The 18737-nt window shown below is 41.0% G+C and overlaps 1 protein-coding gene and 1 long non-coding RNA gene across 8 annotated transcripts in view; one reads left to right on the forward strand and one right to left on the reverse strand.

The window, feature by feature from the left end:
* LOC125460360 (ERC protein 2) overlaps positions 1-18737 on the reverse strand; it is a 1111380-nt gene that overhangs the window by 945444 nt on the left and 147199 nt on the right. The window lies entirely within an intron of this gene.
* On the forward strand, positions 1217-17976 carry LOC125460361 (uncharacterized). The gene is made up of 3 exons (XR_007249245.2): positions 1217-1321; positions 2700-2863; positions 14662-17976. It is a non-coding gene; the product is annotated as an uncharacterized LOC125460361 (long non-coding RNA).

An 18737-nucleotide genomic window follows, 5' to 3' on the forward strand; every position in this document is an offset into this window, starting at 1 on the left:
AAGCCTATCATCAGGTCTAGCAGCATGTCTGGAGAGAAATGGAACTGTTCTGAAGAACAGTCATTACAGACTTGAAATATTAACTAGTTCTCATCACAGATGCTTTCAAACCTGGTGCATTTCTCCAGCATTTTGTATTTTTTCCAAATTTCCAGCATCTGCAATATTTTGCTTGGATGAGAAAACCTCTAGCTTGTATCCATTGGAATTTAGAAAATCAAGAGGCAATTTGATTGAAACAAAAGACCTTGTGGGATTGAGAAGGTGCACCTGGCAGGATGTTTTCTCTTGTGGGAGAACCTAGAAATAGGCGTCACTGTCTTTAAATAAAGAAGTACACCCAAGTCAAAGATGAGAACAAATGTTTACTCTGTGGCTCATGAAAGTTTGAAACTCTGCTTCCACTGACTTTTCAGGAAGAACGTCATTGGAATATTTTAACACTGAAGTAGATAGATTCTAGATGAGCAAGAGTGAAAACTTATCAGATATGTCGAATAAACAAATTAGCAAGGATCTTACTGATTGGCAAATCAGGCTCAAGGTGGTGAGGGATTATATCTGTCCCTAATTCCTATGTGCTTCCAAATCAGTGACCTCCAGCGCTGAGAAGGATAAAAGGTAACTGAAGCATGGGAACTCCTCCACCAGTGAGATACTCTCCAAGCCACACATCATTCTAATACGGGAATAATACATTTGTCCTTTCACTGTCACTGGGTCAAAATCCGAGAAGTCCCTTCCCAAGCACATTATGGATAGGTAATAAATCCTGGCCAAGCGAGCTACATCCACATCCTGGAAATTCTATTTGAAAAACTGTCTCCCACCATTCAGGACTGGACACTGCAGGGCACAAGAAATTTGATCTGATATCCTTCTTGTGCGACAGCCAAATAAACCGTTACAGCTCAAGGTCTTTGTGGAAGTTACCAGCAAGCTATGATGTTAGGCTGAGCCTTTGTGGGTATGGCCTTTTGATGGGTCCAGGGTCTCAGACATTAGGGATCACAAAGACTGTCACGATGAAAAGACTAAACAAAATAATGGAAATACAATGCAAAAAAATGAAAAAGGCAAAATGGATTCAGTTTAAATAAGCTACAAGTTATCTTTAGGTCAACATTTTAAGCATTTTATACCTGCCCATTACAGAATTACAAAACTTGAAATTTATGTTCAATGACATCACATCGGCGTCTCAATTCCAGCACCACCCCACACACACCCATTCTCAGAAATGCAGTAGCGAAAATGCTGTCCGTGACCCAAAAGACAAAAACTGTTACATGATCACTTTCTATGGAATTCTCCATTTCAGGTAATGACATTTATCCTTTATTTCCTTTAAGGTTTTGGAGTAGATTTGTAGCTCAGGTTGTGGGTGGTGAGGTTGGTTGGCTCGCTGAGCTGGTTTGTTGTTCTGCAGAGGTTTCATTACCATGTTTGGTAACATCCTCAGTGCAGCCTCTGATGAAGCGTCAGTGTGTTTTCCTGCCTGGTTTTTAAACTCTGGGGCCCATTGCAACGGAATGCCTCACTTCCAGGTTTTCTTCGTAGTGGAATGTATGATGGGGTCAAGTTCAATGTGTTTATTAATAGCCTGCTTCGTGGAGTGCCATGCTTCCAGGAATTCTCGTACTGGTCTCTGCAAAGCCTGTCCTAGGATCTTGGTGTTGTCCCAGTCAAAGTCACAGTTCTCCTTGTCCATGTGGATTGAGTGAGTAATGGTTGTGTCTTTTTGTAGCCAATTGGTGTTCATGTACTCTTGTTGTTAGTTTCCTTCCTGTTTGTCTGATGTAGTGGTTCTTGCAGTCTCTGCAGGGGATCTTGTAGATGACACTGGTCCTTTCCATGGCGGGTGGGTCTTTAGTTTGGGTGACTTGTCATAGGTTGATGTGGGCTTGTGTGCCACTCTGATACCCAGCAGTCGTAGAAGTCTTGTGGTGAGTTACGACGTGTTCTTGATGTAGGATAGTGTGATGACTGTGTTGGGGCGTGTAGAATCTGTGTAGAATGTTCCTGTAGGCATCTCCTGACCCAGTTCTTTGGATCTCCAGCATCCTTGAAGAGGTATTTTTCTTCCTCTTGGGCATAGTTCCATGTTGCTGCAGTATGTTGTATTTCGTTGTAGTACCAGTAGATGGCAGTCTGACAGATGCTCCCAAATTAATCTCATGACTAGAATATCTACATCACCTGAGTGCATCACAATCGGTCAAACATTTTACAGTTCAAATTCCATATATCCAAAAAATGTGAACTCAATTTTTTTTGTGTTTTTTTTTAATCCCCCTTTTCAACTATTGAATTTGTTCCCCCAAATATGTGCAATTCTGTGTGCCCTGCTGCCTTAGGTTGCTTGAGTAGCTGTAACATTCAGACACTGGTTTCAAGCTTCATGCTAAGCCTTACTGCCCCGATCATTTTTAAAATCTAACAATTTTAAGCAGGCCCAAAGCAGCAGCTGGCATGCGGGAAGCAGGCCCAGAACAGTGGCCGGAGTTAGACCGGGGTCTGGTATATGCAGTCAGATCACATGTGAGAAGCCTCCACACTGCGCTACTACAATGTGACATCGATGTGATTTTCTTTTTCATCCGACTACAGTGTCAATCCTTTAACGGTGTCTTGCTTCTAACTTATAATGTAAACACTAACCTAATGCAACTACTTTTTATTCCTCTTTTGTATGTAAGATTTGTACCTAGGTACTTCTACCTAAAATACACAAGACTGCTGCCAGGGAGGCTGCTGAATTTGGCAGCCAAGGAACAGAAATTGAAACATGACCAAATATAATGGCTTTAGCCATTTTACTGTTGAATTGACAGAGTTCTGCTCATTTCACATGGGATGTCAGGTAAGTAATCAAACAATTTAGTAATAGTGGAAGACTAATGACGAAACGTGGCTGGGTGTTGAAAAGAGTTCAAGTCTAGGGAGGCAGAAGCTTTCGAGCAAATTTGGTCATGTAGGCTAAAAGTAGTGAGAGAAGTGAAAGGTTTTCATCTTTGTGTTAAAAGAAACCCACGAGCTATTCTTTCACTTTGAAGTCTGGGATAGAAACAAAAGGAGTTTAAAAAAAACACCTGCAGATAACAATCAAGGATTATTTTTGCATTCTGATGTGATCCTGGAATAGTGAGCAGTTCAAGCAGAATGCAGGACGTATGTGGGGCAGCCATGTACTCCAGGAATGAATAGTCATACTAGCTGTCCACTATAACCTTTTGAGTTTGCATCCCTTTGACTTCAGGAATCAGAGACAAAGAACATACCAAGACTAACAGTCAAGGGAGTGACAGAGTCTAATGGTTTAGTTGAGGACTAGGGTAAAAGGTGGAAGTGAAGACTGTTTTGAGCAAGCTAATAGCTGCAGAATGCGAGACAGTTGGAACTTTGAAAGTGCAGTTCTCAGTGATTTTTTTTTCCCCAGATATGGATTCTAGATATGAAGGGAGATGGATTAGGGAACGGATATGGGACATGTGTCAAGAAGGATGCAATGAAGTGATGAAAGATGATTTTGTTTGCGACTGACAAAAAGGGGTTAGCAGCAGGGCCTCGGAGAAATGTTAATCACTGGGGCTTATATCTACAGAGAGCTGGGCTTTTGCAGTCCCGCCTTCTCTCCAGTGACTACGTCACACCTTAGGTGTTCTCACAATCTAGCACACAGTAGGAACTCTGCTCCAGAACACATTTCCAGCAGTAAACATCCTACTGTCTTCAAATGACAGCCTGAGTCCATGCAGTTATTTGTTGTGATGGGCTGGATACACTCTGGATGATGTAGTTTGGACCACCCGAAGGTGTGCCCTACTAAGATGCAGAGTACTTAACATGCCACATGACAGTGAGAGACAGCACATGAAATACACATGAGATTGTGCTAAGTGTGCAAGGGAAAGAAAACGGGACAGAGGACAGGAATTTTGTCCTGAAATTTACTGAGAAGCTCACAAGGAATCAGATTGTTTCTTGGAGCCTGACAATGTTGCTATTGAAGTAAAAACTCCTTAAGTGTTAGCACATAGCATCAAGAAACATTGGAAAAGTACAATAAACTGTAATACAAGGGGTAAGCTCTCCATTGGTTGTACATGCACAAAAGGAAAATGGTCGTCATTGTTGGAGATCAGTATCTCAGCTGGAGTTCCTCAGGACAATGTCCTCAGCTTAATTATCTACAGCTGCTTCATCAATAGCTTTACCTCAGGAATGGTGTTATTGACTGATGATTGCACAATATTCAGCACCATGCGTGACTCCTCAGATACTGAAGAAGGCAAAGTCTGAAAAGTTGCAAATAACAATTATGCCGTACAAGTGACTGGCAATGATTGTCACCAACATGAAAGAAAAGCTAATCATGGCCCTTTGACATTCAATGGCATTAACACTGGTCAATCTCACATAGGCCACTGACCAGAAAAATGAACCATATAAACATAGTGGCTACAAGGGTAAATCAGTCTAGGAATCCTGCAGTCAGTAACTGACCTCCTGACTCCCCAAAACCTGTCCACCATCTGAAATATACAAGTTGGAAGCGTCATGAAGTCATACCTACTTGAATAGAAGAGTACAGTTCCCATAATGGTCATGAAACTTATTCAGTCAAACAGTCATGCAGCATGGAAACAGACCCTTTGGTCCAACCAGTCCATGCCGAACATTATCCCAACTAAATTAGGGCCACCTGCCTGCACCTGGCCCATATCCCTCCAAACCTTTGCTATTCATAGATCCACCCAGATGTCTTTCCACAAACTTACAAACCATGCCTTCTATGTTCTCATCCAAATCATTTATGTAAATGAAAAACAAAAAAGGGCACAGAACCAATCCTTGCGGAACACCGCTGATCAACAGGCCTCCAGTCCAAAAAAAACCCTCCACCATTACTCTGTCCCTTGCGCTTAAACACATTGGGTACCCAGATGGCAAGCTCACCCTGAATCCCACATGACTTAACTTTATGAATTAGTCTGCCATGCCGAATCTTGTCAAAGGCTTTACTAAAATCCAAATACAGAACATCTACTGCTCTGCCATCAACCACCTTTTTGGTAACTTCAACAAACTGAATCAAAATTTGTTAGACACTATTTTCCTCACACAAAACCATGCTGAATATCCTTCATGACTTTTTGTCTCTCGAAATGTCTATAAATCCTATCTTTTATAATAATTTCCAACAATTTACCAACAACCAAAGTCAAACTTACCGATCTATAGTTCCCTGGTTTTCCCTGGTTTCCTCTTACAACCTCACTTAAGCAAAGATTCAACACTAGCCACCCTCAAGTCATCAGGCACCACACCCGTAGTTATAGGTGATGTAAATATTTCTGCAAGGGGTCTTGTAATTTTCTCCCTCCCTTCCCACAATGTTCTGGGATGCATGAGATCAGATCCCCAAGATTTATCTACCTTTATATTTTTTAAGACCTCCTGAACTAGTACTTGTATAATGTGAACTGGTTTTAAAACATCAATATTTATTTCTCTGCATTCTCTAGCTGCCACTTCTTTCTCCACAGTAAAAACTGACGTGAAGCATTCAGTTAGTATCTCTCCCATCTCCTGGAGCACAACACAAACATGACCTCCTTGACCTTAAAGAGACGGTGCCGTCTCTCTCATTACCCTCTTGTTGTTAAATATACTTGTAGAATCTTTTTGGATTATCCTTAACCTTATCTGCCAATAATCTGTCATATTCCCTCTTTGCTTTCCTGATTTCTCTGTCAAGAATGTCCCCACACTCGATTAAGGGCTTCAATTGAACCAAGTTGTCCTTACCTAAAACAAAACAATTTGCTGTGATTCTTGACCGCAATCTTGACATCTTCATTCACCCACTGTTCCTTAATCCTACCATCCTTACCCTTCACTATAAACAGGAACATGATGCCTCTGAACTCAAGTCATCACACTCTTGAACGCCTCCCAATTGTCAGACATCCTTTTGCCTGTGAACAGTCTCGTCCAATCAACTTTTAAAAGTTATCTCAAACAATTAAAATGAGACTTACTCCAATTAAAAACTTCACCTTTAATGGAAGGCTTATCCTTTTTCATAACCATGTTATGATCGCCACAACCGAAGTGTTTGCCCACTTTTACTTCAGTCAGCTGCCCTGCCTTATTGTCCAAAAGAAAAGGTCTAGCTTTGGTCCTTCTATAGTAGGAGCATCCACAAATTGAAAAAGAACATTTTCTTGAGTGCACTTGACAAATTCTCCACTATCCAAACCTTTAACACTATGGTAGTCCCAGTCAATGTTTTGAAAATTAAAAGCCCTCATTATGCTTACATCAATCTGAGATGTCGCTACATATTTGTTTCTCAATTTCTCTTACTGTGGGTGGGGTGAGGGGGTGCTATAGTACAATCCCATCAAAAAGACTTTACCTTTCTTATTTGTAACTTCTACCCAAATACTTTCACTAGCTGAAATTTCAGAAATATCTTCTCTCATTACAGCAGTAATGTATTCCTTAATCAAGAACTCCCCATCTTTCTTGCATCCTTTTCTATCCTTCCTTTTGCATCTAAAATTGGGACCATTGAGCTGCCAGACTTGTCCATCTCTCAGCCAATTTTCTATAATAGTTATAGCACCCCAATCCCATGTTCCCAGCTTGACACCAGCCAGAACATATTAGCTCACTTCATTGACACGAAATCCATAAACACTGACTTCCTCTGTTACCAATGCTCCGTAGAAATGTGTATCAAGATGCACTGTACAAATTCAAAACAGACAGCCTCTAACCAGGCCTATGCCCACTACAGTTCCAAAGAACAAGGCATAAGCCACCATACTTACAAGTTCATCTTCAGGATATTCACCATACTGACTTAGAAATAAGTTCCTTCAGTATCACTGAGGCAAAATAATGGAACTCCTTCCCTGATGACTTTGCGAGGCTAGCTACAATAAATAAGTAGCAGTTTAGGTCAGCAGCTCACTACCACCTGCACAAAGGCACTAGGCAAAGGAAAGAAATGCTGGCACACCCAGCGATACCCTTGATTGAACTTTTTTTTAAGAAAAACAATAGTGGGCGTGATATGCTGCCTGGTCTGAGTATTTTCAGCACTTTCTGTTTAAATTTCAGGAGTTCCAGCATTTGCAGTAATTTCCAATTCTACTGTGTGCTCAATGCAGGTCACTTGTAAATGCAGATAGCTTAAAATCAAAATGAGAAATTATTACTCAATGCAAAGTATAATTTTTCTGTTAACAAAGCCACAGTCTTTAGGATGCTATTGTCAACATCTTGCATAAGGCCAGATATGGCCAATAAATGCTGGCCCAGATAGTAATGCCTATGCCCAAGTTCATCAAAACAAAAAGGTCCAATTAAGCAATGCGGATTGAATAATGATAAACCAATATGCATGTGATCATGTGACATAGCTGTGGTTATAATGTATATCATGAAAGCTGAGCTTTCATTGCGTTTAATAAAGAAGGGGAAGAGAGTGAGAGAGTCCAGAAGTTTTTATAAAACCTGTTAAACAGTCCGATTTCAGAGTGACAGTGATGCCCAAATCCGAGCACCTCAAACATAGAGGTATGTGCGCGCACAGGCGCGTCCATCTGTCCATGTGTCCATCCATCCCTGTGTGTGCATGCATGTACATGCGCATGGATGGTGTTAGGGGCAGGGGTGAGTGGGTTGGGCGAAGGAGAAAAAGAGTAAAAGCACCAGAACTCAATTTGGCACACTGCCACTGACAGCAAGGCCACATGGGTTAGGAAAAATTGTTGGGCTGGTCATGAATAAAGGTTTGAGAATTTGCACAGACAAACAGAATTAGGGAGAATAAAGGTAGTGAACTCAGATGAGAGAGAGACCACACTGAGTTGAGACAGAACTTGAAATTCCAATGATAAGAACTCATTTGGTGCAGAGGCAGAGGCAGAAAAACAGTTAAGATACTTTGGTGCTTAATTTAAAAGGAGTTATACATGGGAGAAGCCAGGAAAATTGATTCTGCACAAGAGAAAACTACAAAGTTGCGGGATGAAATTTGATAAGAGTTTCAGCACTGTTTTCAGAATGAAACAGGCATATGAGTCACCAAAGACCTTCCTAATAATATTTTAATTTTCTCTACTGCAGTGGGAAAATATCCCAGCTAATGTTACATTCATTGCATTGGAAACAAATTAATATCTTTGACATTACGCCCAACAAAGCTTTCATGCTATGCCTTCAATGGGTTCTCTTCCTCCAGTTAAGTACTTGGGAACAAGTCCTATCAACTGACTCCCATTCTTTAGACGACATGTCCAGCATGGGCCTCCTGCAGTCCCACAATGATGCCACCCGAAGGTTGCAGGAACAGCAACTCATATTCCGCTTGGGAACTCTGCAGCCCAATGGTATCAATGTGGACTTCACCAGCTTCAAAATCTCCCCTTCCCCCACCGCATCCCAAAACCAGCCCAGCCTGTCTCCGCCTCCCTAACCTGTTCTTCCCCTCAGCCATCCCTTCCTCCCACCTCAAGCCGCACCTCCATTTCCCACCTACTAACCTCATCCCACCTTGATCTGTCAGTCTTCCCTGGACTGACCTATCCCCTCCCTACCTCCCCACCTATACTCTCCTCTCCACCTTCGGTCCGCCTCCCCCTCTCTCCCTATTTATTCCAGAACCCTCTCCCCATCCCCCTCTCTGAAGGAGGATCTAGGCCGGAAACATCAGCTTTTGTGCTCCTGAGATGCTGCTTAGCCTGCTGTGTTCATCCAGTTCCACACTTTATTACCTATCTTCTGACTGTCAGGTTACAGAAGACTCATGAAGCAAAAGTTCCAATTAGTGAAGTCAATACAACAACTAAGGGCTCAATGTTTGTATCCTTATAGTTTCATCCACACTTAGAAAGCAGTAGATGAAAGTAACATGTAAAACAGAGGCACCAACTTTCCATTCATTCCAACTTCTGGGAACGACAGCTATCTGGACAGTCAGGCCTCCCACAGAGATAGATGGGAGCAGCATGATCAATTTATACAACTGCATGGTATATTTGTCTCAATGTTTGATACTGTCAATTCCTACTCCCACCTAATAAAACGGATCATGCAAAGTCAACAAAATCAAGCAGATGTAAGGACAATTCATCCATGAGCTCTGTGATAATAAAGGCTTCCACACTTAACGCCTTTGCAGACGTAGCTGCTCTGAAAATGAAGATTTGACGTTAATCTCTTTGCACACTCCCATATAAAAAACTAAACTATCACTACTCAAAAAGCTTGCATCTATTAAAGCATTTTGCAACAAAGCCAACCATTCAAAAGTAGGTCTAAAATGCAGAAATGAACCCCACAAAGCAAAACTGATAACAATAGATTTGACAGCATTTATTTTTCTCTATTCTGAAACTGCCCATCTTTATAAAAAAATACATGGCAGCTATTATAAGTATCTAGTTTTAAATAATGACTGGTCATTAAACATAGAACAGTACAGCACAGTACAGGCCCTTCAGCCCAGGATGTCGTGCCAAACTTTCACCCTAATCCTAAAATCCATCGGACCTCCACCCATACTTTATGCTATCATCCTTATTCCTTTCTAATAGCCGCTTAAAATTATCCTAATGAGGCAGACTCCACTACCCGTTCCGGCAATGCATTCCACGCTCCTCCCACTCTGAATAGAGAACCTACCTCTGATGTCTCCCCTGTATCTACCTCCAGTCACTTTAAAACTATACCCCCTCATAATAGCTACCTCCACCCGATGAAAAAGTCTCTTGCTGTCCACTCTATCTATACCTCTAATCATTTTGTACACCTCTATCAAATCACCTCTTATCCTTAATCATTCCAAAAGAGAAAAGCCCTAGCTCTCTCAACCTTTCCTCATAAGACCTTGCCTCCATTCCAGGCAACATACTGGTAAATCTCCTCTGCACCTTTTCCATTGATTCCACATCTTTCCTATAATGGGGTGACCATAACTGGACACAATACTCCAGACATGGATGAGCCAGGCTTTTCTATAGCTGGGGCATAACTTCATAGCTCTTGAAATCAATCCTTTTATTAATGAAAGCCCACACACTCTACACCTTCTTAACAACTCTATCCACCTGGGGGGCAGCTTTTAGGGAACTGTGAACATGAACCCTAAGAACCCTCCGCTACTTCAGACTGCCAAGAATTTTTCCGTTAACCCTGTATTCTGCTTTCAAGTTTGTCCTTCCAAAATGAATCACCTCACACTTTTCAGGGTTAAAGTCCATCTGCCACTTCTCAGTCCAGCTCTGCATCCTATCAATGTCCCTCTGTAATCTAGAACAGCCCTTCGCACTGTCCACAACATGGCCTACCTTCATATTGTCCATGAACTGACAAATCCACCCTTCCACTCCTTCATTCAAATCATTTACAAAAATCACAAATAGAAGAGGACCCAGAACAGATCCTTGTGGTCCACCACTTGTAACTGAGCACCATGTTGAATATTTTCCATCCACTACTACCCTTGTTTTCTGAGGGTCAGCCAATTCTGAATCCAATCTGCCACACTTCCCCCATCCCATGCCTCCTTACCCTCTGCACGAGCCTACGATAGGGAACTTTATCAAATGCCTTATGTAATTTCATGGATGATACATCCACTGCTCTACCTTCATCCACATGTTTGGTCACTTCTTCAAAAGAATTAAATAATAGCAACATATCAAATAATTAGGAACTAATCTGAAAATCCCAGGACACAGGGACAGGGCTCATAAGAAATAAATTTAAACCTCAGGCTGAAATTAGATTAATCAGCAATTCTAATTGTGCTTCAATATCTCCTACCATTATAGGTTTTTTTTCACATACTTAATTTGAAGCACACCATTCCAAAGCCACTACGTGCAGCCACCAATTTGTTCAAAAAGCTTGAATGTCTTTATTTTTAAAAAATCAGCATGGCTCAAAATCTTTCTGAAGGCTGCTCTGATTTAGCTATTCTAAGACATCTACTATACATTGAAATTACAGAAAGTATGCCATAATGCCACACACACAGACCACTCATTCACAACTTTCTAGAGTCCAATTATTCCCTGATGTTGCATTTTGAACAAACAGGATGAAATCAGGAGTTCTGAAAAAGACACAAGAGCATTTTTCCCTCCCCATTCTAGACAGTGAAGCATGCCTTTACCCAATTATCATGGCTAAACAAAACCACTAACATTCCCTTCAGCAACATATAAAACTGAGGCAACTCAGATACTGGGAAGGAAGATGGGAAAATAATTAGAAACAGTCGACTAATAACTATGCCGAGAAAAAGAACTTCTGCAAAATTTTAATCCCTACAGTGTTTTCCTGTAACTAGCTGCGTAAATTGAGGAAGAAATTCAGACACACAGCGATGTTAATCAATTCAATTTGCTTCAGATATGTGACTGCATACAAGGCTTCAGGGAAAAATGTGTTTCCAGTATAACTCGATATTCTGAGCTTTCGGTCTCAAGAAAACAAAGACTTAGAGTCTATAATGTCTCAATTCCTATAAACCCCAGATGCACTATCAAAAATAACATTTAAAATAATTGCTGCCTGATAATTTTCTGTAATTGCTACACCTCAAGAATGAGCTGCCCATCTCCTTAGTTAGCCTTTAAACAGCTTAATAATTAAAACCACCTATGGCATAAATTTGTTGAGCAGATTAGCTGGACAGAAAGAAAATGCTTTATTACAAGTTTCACATGCTGGAGACCACAGGACAAATTTCTACAGAATGCTCGTGGATTGCCCATGGCATTACACATGGTTAAGTTTGGGACCCGTATAGTTTTTGATGTTTATCATAGTCCCATGCAGCTGACAAACATTATATATCGCAAATTAAAATGAAGTAATCGGTCACGTGACTGATAGTACACATCTTACCACATCTCACATCCACAGTGGAAAGTCTCAAAGAATCCATTACTTAAAAACTTGCTTAAGGATTTTGACACTTCTACAGATATCGAATTTCCAATATAAACGATGTTTTTTTTCCCAGTCTTAGCTTCAGATTTTAAAAATTCATTCACAGGATGCATGTGACAAAGGCTGGGCCAGCATTTATTGCCTATCCCTAGCTGTGCTCAAGGTGGTGGTGGCATACTGTCTTCTTGAATCACTGCAGTCCATTTTCTGTAATTAGACCCACAATACATTAGGAAGGAAGTTCTAGGATTTTCATTCAGTGACACTGAAAGGAAAGCAACTTTCCATATTAAGCAGAGGTTCACCTGCACATCTGCCAATGTGGTATACTGTATCCATTGTACCCGGTGTGGCTTCCTCTACATTGGGCAAACCAAGCCGAGGTTTGGGGACCGCTTTGCAGAACACCTCCGCTCGGTTCGCAGTAAACAACTGCACCTCCCAGTCGCGAACCATTTCAACTCCCCCTCCCATTCTTTCGATGACATGTCCATCATGGGCCTCCTGCAGTGCCACATTGATGCCACCCTAAGGTTGCAGGAACAGCAACTCATACTCCGCTTGGGAACCCTGCAGCCCAATGGTATCAATGTGGACTTCACCAGCTTCAAAATCTCCCCTTCCCCTACCGCATCCCTAAACCAGCCCAGCTCTTCCCCTCCCCCCCACTGCATCCCAAAACCAGCCCAGCCTGTCTCTGCCTCCCTAACCTGTTCTTCCTCTCACCCATCCCTTCCTCCCACGCCAAGCCGCACCTCCATTTCCTACCTACTAACCTCAACCCACCTCCTTGACTTGTCCGTCTTCCCTGGACTGACCTATCTCCTCCCTACATATATTCTGCTCTCCATCTATCTTCTTTTCTCTCCATTTTTGGTCCGCCTCCCCCTCTCTCCCTATTTATTCCAGAACCCTCACCCCATCCCCCTCTCTGAAGAAGGGTCTAGGCCCGAAACGTCAGCTTTTGTGCTCCTGAGATGCTGCTTGACCTGCTGTGTTCATCCAGCTTCACACTTTATTATCTTGGATTCTCCAGCATCTGCAGTTCCCATTATCACTCATACCCATCCTCCTGACTTGGAAGTATCTTGGAGGGTAACTTTCAAGTGGCTGTTTCCATGTATCTGTTGCCCTTATCCTTCTACAGTAGTGCTCATATATTTGGAAAGATGTCAAATGCTCATTTCTTTTCCTTCCCTACCTGAAAATGACATTTATTAAAATAAAAAACTAAATTAGAGCACCCTATTATTCCTCCCACACATTTATTTCCCACAGAGGACTTTCAGCTCTTTGCTAAGCCTTTGTTGATGTAGAGTTTAATGGTTCTCCTTAAATCCCTGTAAAAACACTGAGCAAAATGTGTCAGTTCATCCAAGTACTCAAATATCCCCCGTGCACCATAAATATCAATTTCTTCAGTTACCGTACTTCACACTTGTTAAAAAAATTAAAATGTAAAAAAAAATTTTAAGAAGTGCCTTGCAGTTTGCCACAGTAGTGTTACACTTCTACAGGATATGCTTAAACTATATTCCATTGCATGTAGGAGCTTGTTGAGAGAAGCGAGTAATCACAAATATTTGAGGGGAAGTACATTTTCAGACTGTTTACAGGCAAACTGCAATAAACTATAATTAAATAAAATGGCCCAGATCATCTACTTTCGTGATGCCGGTTTAGAAAAGAAAGACTCGCATTTAGAAAGCACTTTCATGATCACCAGATGCTCAAAGTACTTTGCAACTTTTGAAGCAGTTGTGGAAGTGCAGTTCCTATTGTAATGGAGGAAATGTGTCAGCTCATTTGAGCTCTCACAAAAAGCAATGTGATAATGACCAGATAATCTGTTTATTACAACATCGATTGAGGAATAAATACTGGCCAAGACACTGGAGGAAAACTTCATTGCTCTTCTTCAAAATAGTGCCAAGGATTTCTTTTTGCATCCACCTGAGCAGGCATATATATGGGGGTCTCTTAAATAAGGTCACATCCACAAGACAACTCTCTGACGGTGCTGTGTTCTCTTAACGCCACACTGGAATGTGAGCTGTAAGGAGTAAATGCTGATCAGGACAAACGAATCACTTAATGAAGAACTATCACAGTTGACTGATTTGAACATGAGGCCCTAAAAGATAGTCATGTTTAAACTGTCTCCTTTAATATAAGATTATTAGCAGAGGAGAATGTGACTTCCAACTTCTGCCAACTGGAAGCTGGGAGCAACTTTAGACTAGTTCTGCAGCAAATGCAACGTAACATACAAATACAGCATAGGGTTTTCAGTCAAGTTGGCAAGGTGGGGAGGCAGGGAGGTGTCTTTTCTGTAATAGATAACAGAGTGAAACTGGAAGAACACAGCAGGTCAGGCAGCATCACAGGAGCAAGAAAGTTGACATTTCAGGTCGGGACCTACAGTAGTTTGGTAGGTAACATTTAGTCAATATCAACTTCAAATAGTTACAGATTTCTTCAAAATGTTAAATGTTGTACACAGTCATTTCAGACAGTCACTCAGAATTCAGAAATTTTTTTCAAAAGTTATCATCAGTCTCTCAAGGGCTTATAATCCCATCTAACCTGCCTTTTGACATTCAGGTAATCATATGATAGCTTGAGAGCCTCCTCCCCATGAAGACATACAAACATATTTCTTCATTTTCTCCAATATGCCAGTTCACCTCAGGACTCAGAGGGAAAAAGGTGTATATTCAAGGACCAGGATCTCAAATGCAAGACTAAGTCGTAGTTTACCAGCAAATAGTATTCCCTTCACTCCTATATACCTCAAAGACCTGGATGACCCAAAGAAGGCAAATCAATGAAGTGCCAGGATTGGTATCTTCACAAGACCCTCCAAATCCAGTAACAATGGTGTGGTCCAACAGCAGCATCTTCTCCCAAGCTCCTCTGGACAGGACATGTCATGTGTATGCCCAACAGCAGAATCACAAAACAAACAACCTATTCAGAACTCATGCACAGCAACAGGATATTGGAAACAAACAAGTGATGCCCTCACAGCATCCTGAAGATGTCAAACATACTTGACTCATAGGAGGCCCTGACTTGTCACCCAGGGAAGACTGATTTGGAAAGGCAATAAACACAGTAAGCTCATCAGAATGTGCTGAAGGGAAGGCACGGCAATGGAAGAGAGATACAAACCTATGAACAATTCATCCTTTCAAGTATGACCTGCACCACTGAGGCAGAATCTACAGACAACACTTTGGACTACTCAGCTATTTCAGAACATCAAATCAGTGAAAATAAGTCAACCCCAGTCCTGAGAGTCTGCCTGAGACACAGTTACAAGATAAGTAATAGTGTTGTTGACTAACTGCAGCAATTAATCTCTATCAATCTAGAGCAGGCCTAGACATGGTGCAAAGGCGGCCACAGTGATAGACAACGTACAGAGTCATAGAGACACACAGCACGGATGCAGATCCTCCAGTCCAATGTGTCTGCGCCACCAGACATTCCAATCTAACTTAGTCCTGCCATTTGTCCCAAATCCATCAAATTTTTCAATCATATACCCATCCAGATGCCTTTTAAACGCTCATTCCATTCACACACTACCACTTGTGAAATAGTTACCCCTCAGGTCCTTTTCAAATCTTTCCCTTCTCACCGTAAACTCCCTCTACCTTGGGTAAATGACTTTGGCTATTCACCTTTTCTATAACCCTGGTGATTTTACAAACCTCTATAAGGTCATCACTCAGCCTCCAACATGCCAGGGGAAAAAGCCCCAGTCTATTCAGCCCCTTCAAGGGCTTTTAGCTCAAAGTCACTTGCTCCAACTGGGTATGCTACATTTTCTGTATACCAGATATCAAATTACTTGCATAAATAGTTTCCCAAAATGTTTTCTGATGAATACAAATGCAAGTTTTCTCAAACAATAAGAACTGCTTCCAACCTTAAGCAGCACTGACTCTTGAAATCAATGTACACAAACTAATGACATCATTAATTGTGATGACAGTCCACCTATGGCATGTTAATGATTTTGAAGCAGCTAGAGGTGAAAACAGCAATAAATTCAAAATTAAGAATGCTTGTGCATTAGCACTTCATTAGTTGAGTTCTCTTTCATGTCAGCTTTGTGATAAAATAGTTTCTCCTCGGACCGGTTTACGGAACTATCTGAATGCTGAACCACAGCATGTTGTCAATTATCATGACTGACAAAACTAACTGCTTCCACCATTTCTTTAGGCAGCTGTTCCATGTATTGACCACTCACTCAAACATTGTTTTTCCTCAAATTAGTTTTGTATTCATCTCCCCTTCACGCGGCACAGTGGCTTAAGTGGTTAGCACTGCTGCGTCACAGCGCCAAGAACCAGAGTTCGATTCCAGCCTCGGTGACTTTCTGTATGGAGTGTGCACATTCTCCCGTGTCTGCATGGGTTTCCTCCCACAGTCCAAAGATGTGCAGGGTAGGTGGGCTGGCCGTGCTAAATTGCCCATAGTTCCCAGGGATACTTAGGTTAGGCGGATTAGACATGGGAAACGCAGGGGTAGGGGAATGGGTCTGGGTTGGATGCACTTCAGAGCAGCAGTGTAGCCTTGTTGGGCCAAATGGTCTGTTTCCACACTGTAGAGATTGTATGATTCAAATACACAGCCTCCTACTGTTCTATTGCTCTAGTCAAGCTAAAAAATAGTGCAACATGGTCCACATTATCTATTCAATTGAGAATCACCACAACAACAACCATTATTTTATCTCTCCACATTTGACTTGGCAGCAAAATATACACCCAATTTATGTAAATGCTCCTCATAATCCAATCCCACCTTCCCCTCAACTACTTCGGACTATTGCCAGTATCTTTGCAACAGCAATAGTATTGTTTTGGTTCTGCACCTACCAGCAAATTCAAAGTACAAATCACACTAACGATTTATAAAGGGATCAGATTAGCTCACTGTTTTGGCACAAAACTGATTTTCTAATACTTTCCAACATTCAATTTGTTTATTCACAGCAATAGAAAATGGAGTGCTGCAATTTATTGCCAACCAGGTCACCTCAATTTTTAAAATTTCTATGCACATTACTTTCTTTTGATTTATGCAATCATCCTTCCTTAGTTTGTTATTGCTGTTATGTGTAGCATTTTGTATTTCTTTACATTCAATTTCATTGGCGACCTTACTCCATTGTGAAAATGTAAAAACATGAATCTTAGTATGAAATTTAGATCATTCAAGGTATTGAACTAGAGAGGTCCCAAATCAGACCTTAGGAGAACCAGTTATAATCCTCCACAAATAATATCCTCAGAGTTCTTATGGTCATTAGCATGTATACCCATTGAAAAATATTTCCAGCGATATTATTTTTGGCAGCAGCAGCAGCAGCAGCAATCAGAGGTCCTGAATTAAATGCCTTGGTGAAACAAACACAGCATATCCACTGCTTTGCAAAACTTTCTAAGAAAACCACAAATTTAGATTGGCCGAGACCTTCTCTTGTGAACGCATATGGACTATCTAATGATTTTATTTCTATCCAGGAAGAACTTCCCGAGGAGAAAAAGCAGATGCAATGTCTCTAGCCCAATCCAAAGATCAGGTAGTGTTTTGGTACTGGAACTTTTCTGACAACTGAGCAGACCCTCACAACAGCAATGAAGTATCAGCACTGATTAACATTCAAAGGGTTGGGGTGGGACAAGAGAAAGAGAAAGTAGTTTTGATGTTTTAAGGAACACTCTTGCAACAGGGTAGTCTATTATTCCCTTCAACTGATTAAGAGTTTCAGGACACGATTCCAAACCTCCCACTTGAATTTCTGACAATAAAAACAAAATTCTTCAGATACCAGAGATAGAAAAAAAAATTCAATATTTTCCAGCAACATTGAGAACTCGTGCACTTGAACAAATGTTTGGACTGTAAATTTGATCATGTATACATATGGGGCAAAGAGTCATTCCTCATTGCTCATCTGCAGCTGGTTTTGCAAATTCTCCCATCCAAGATCTCAGTGTCAATACTGCACTTGTAAATCACCATAAAACATACTGAACTAAACGCATCATCGGCTGTTATATGTTTCATAATACTGATTACTTTCCATAGTCAGCAACCCTAATCAGAATGTGATTTCAGTTGGCAAAAAGTAAGTTCTTATACTGCCATAGGATTATAATGAACATGTTAGGGTCATGGTATGAATTAGCAATCAAAACTGCTCCTGTGCAGCAAGACGGGTAAATTAATGACAGATTACAGTCAAACAAAAACAATTGTGCATTGGAGGATGATCACTTCCAACTTCTCATTAAGTCTCTCACTATCGGAACTCCATTGGACACAGCAACTTGCTGTGCTGAATTTCTGCAATTTCCTACCCAACTGTAACTGTGAAGGCACCTTCACCCAGTAGACTGCAGTAGTGCAAGACCCACCCCCACTTTCTCAAGTGCAATCTGGAATGAGCAAAATATTTTGATCTTTCCAGTAATGTCTACATCCTAAAAATGATTTTTATTTTCAAGAATGTGCCCAAGAAATCTGATACTAGCTGTAACATTAAAAATATTATTAAATATTCCTGCTTAAAAAAACAGAGGGAAATCTCAATGGGAGTATCTTTGTAACCAAATGTCATTCAACACAAGATAACCATTGATCGCTCTGTTGTTGAGCTCTTAAAAATAGACACTTTACTGGGGAGTTAAGAATCTTCAGAATTACAATTTTTTTTGAGTGAACTTTGACTGAAA

The sequence above is a fragment of the Stegostoma tigrinum genome, chromosome 11 (genome assembly GCF_030684315.1).
Source record: "Stegostoma tigrinum isolate sSteTig4 chromosome 11, sSteTig4.hap1, whole genome shotgun sequence".
Classification (NCBI taxonomy): Eukaryota; Metazoa; Chordata; class Chondrichthyes; order Orectolobiformes; family Stegostomatidae; genus Stegostoma; species Stegostoma tigrinum.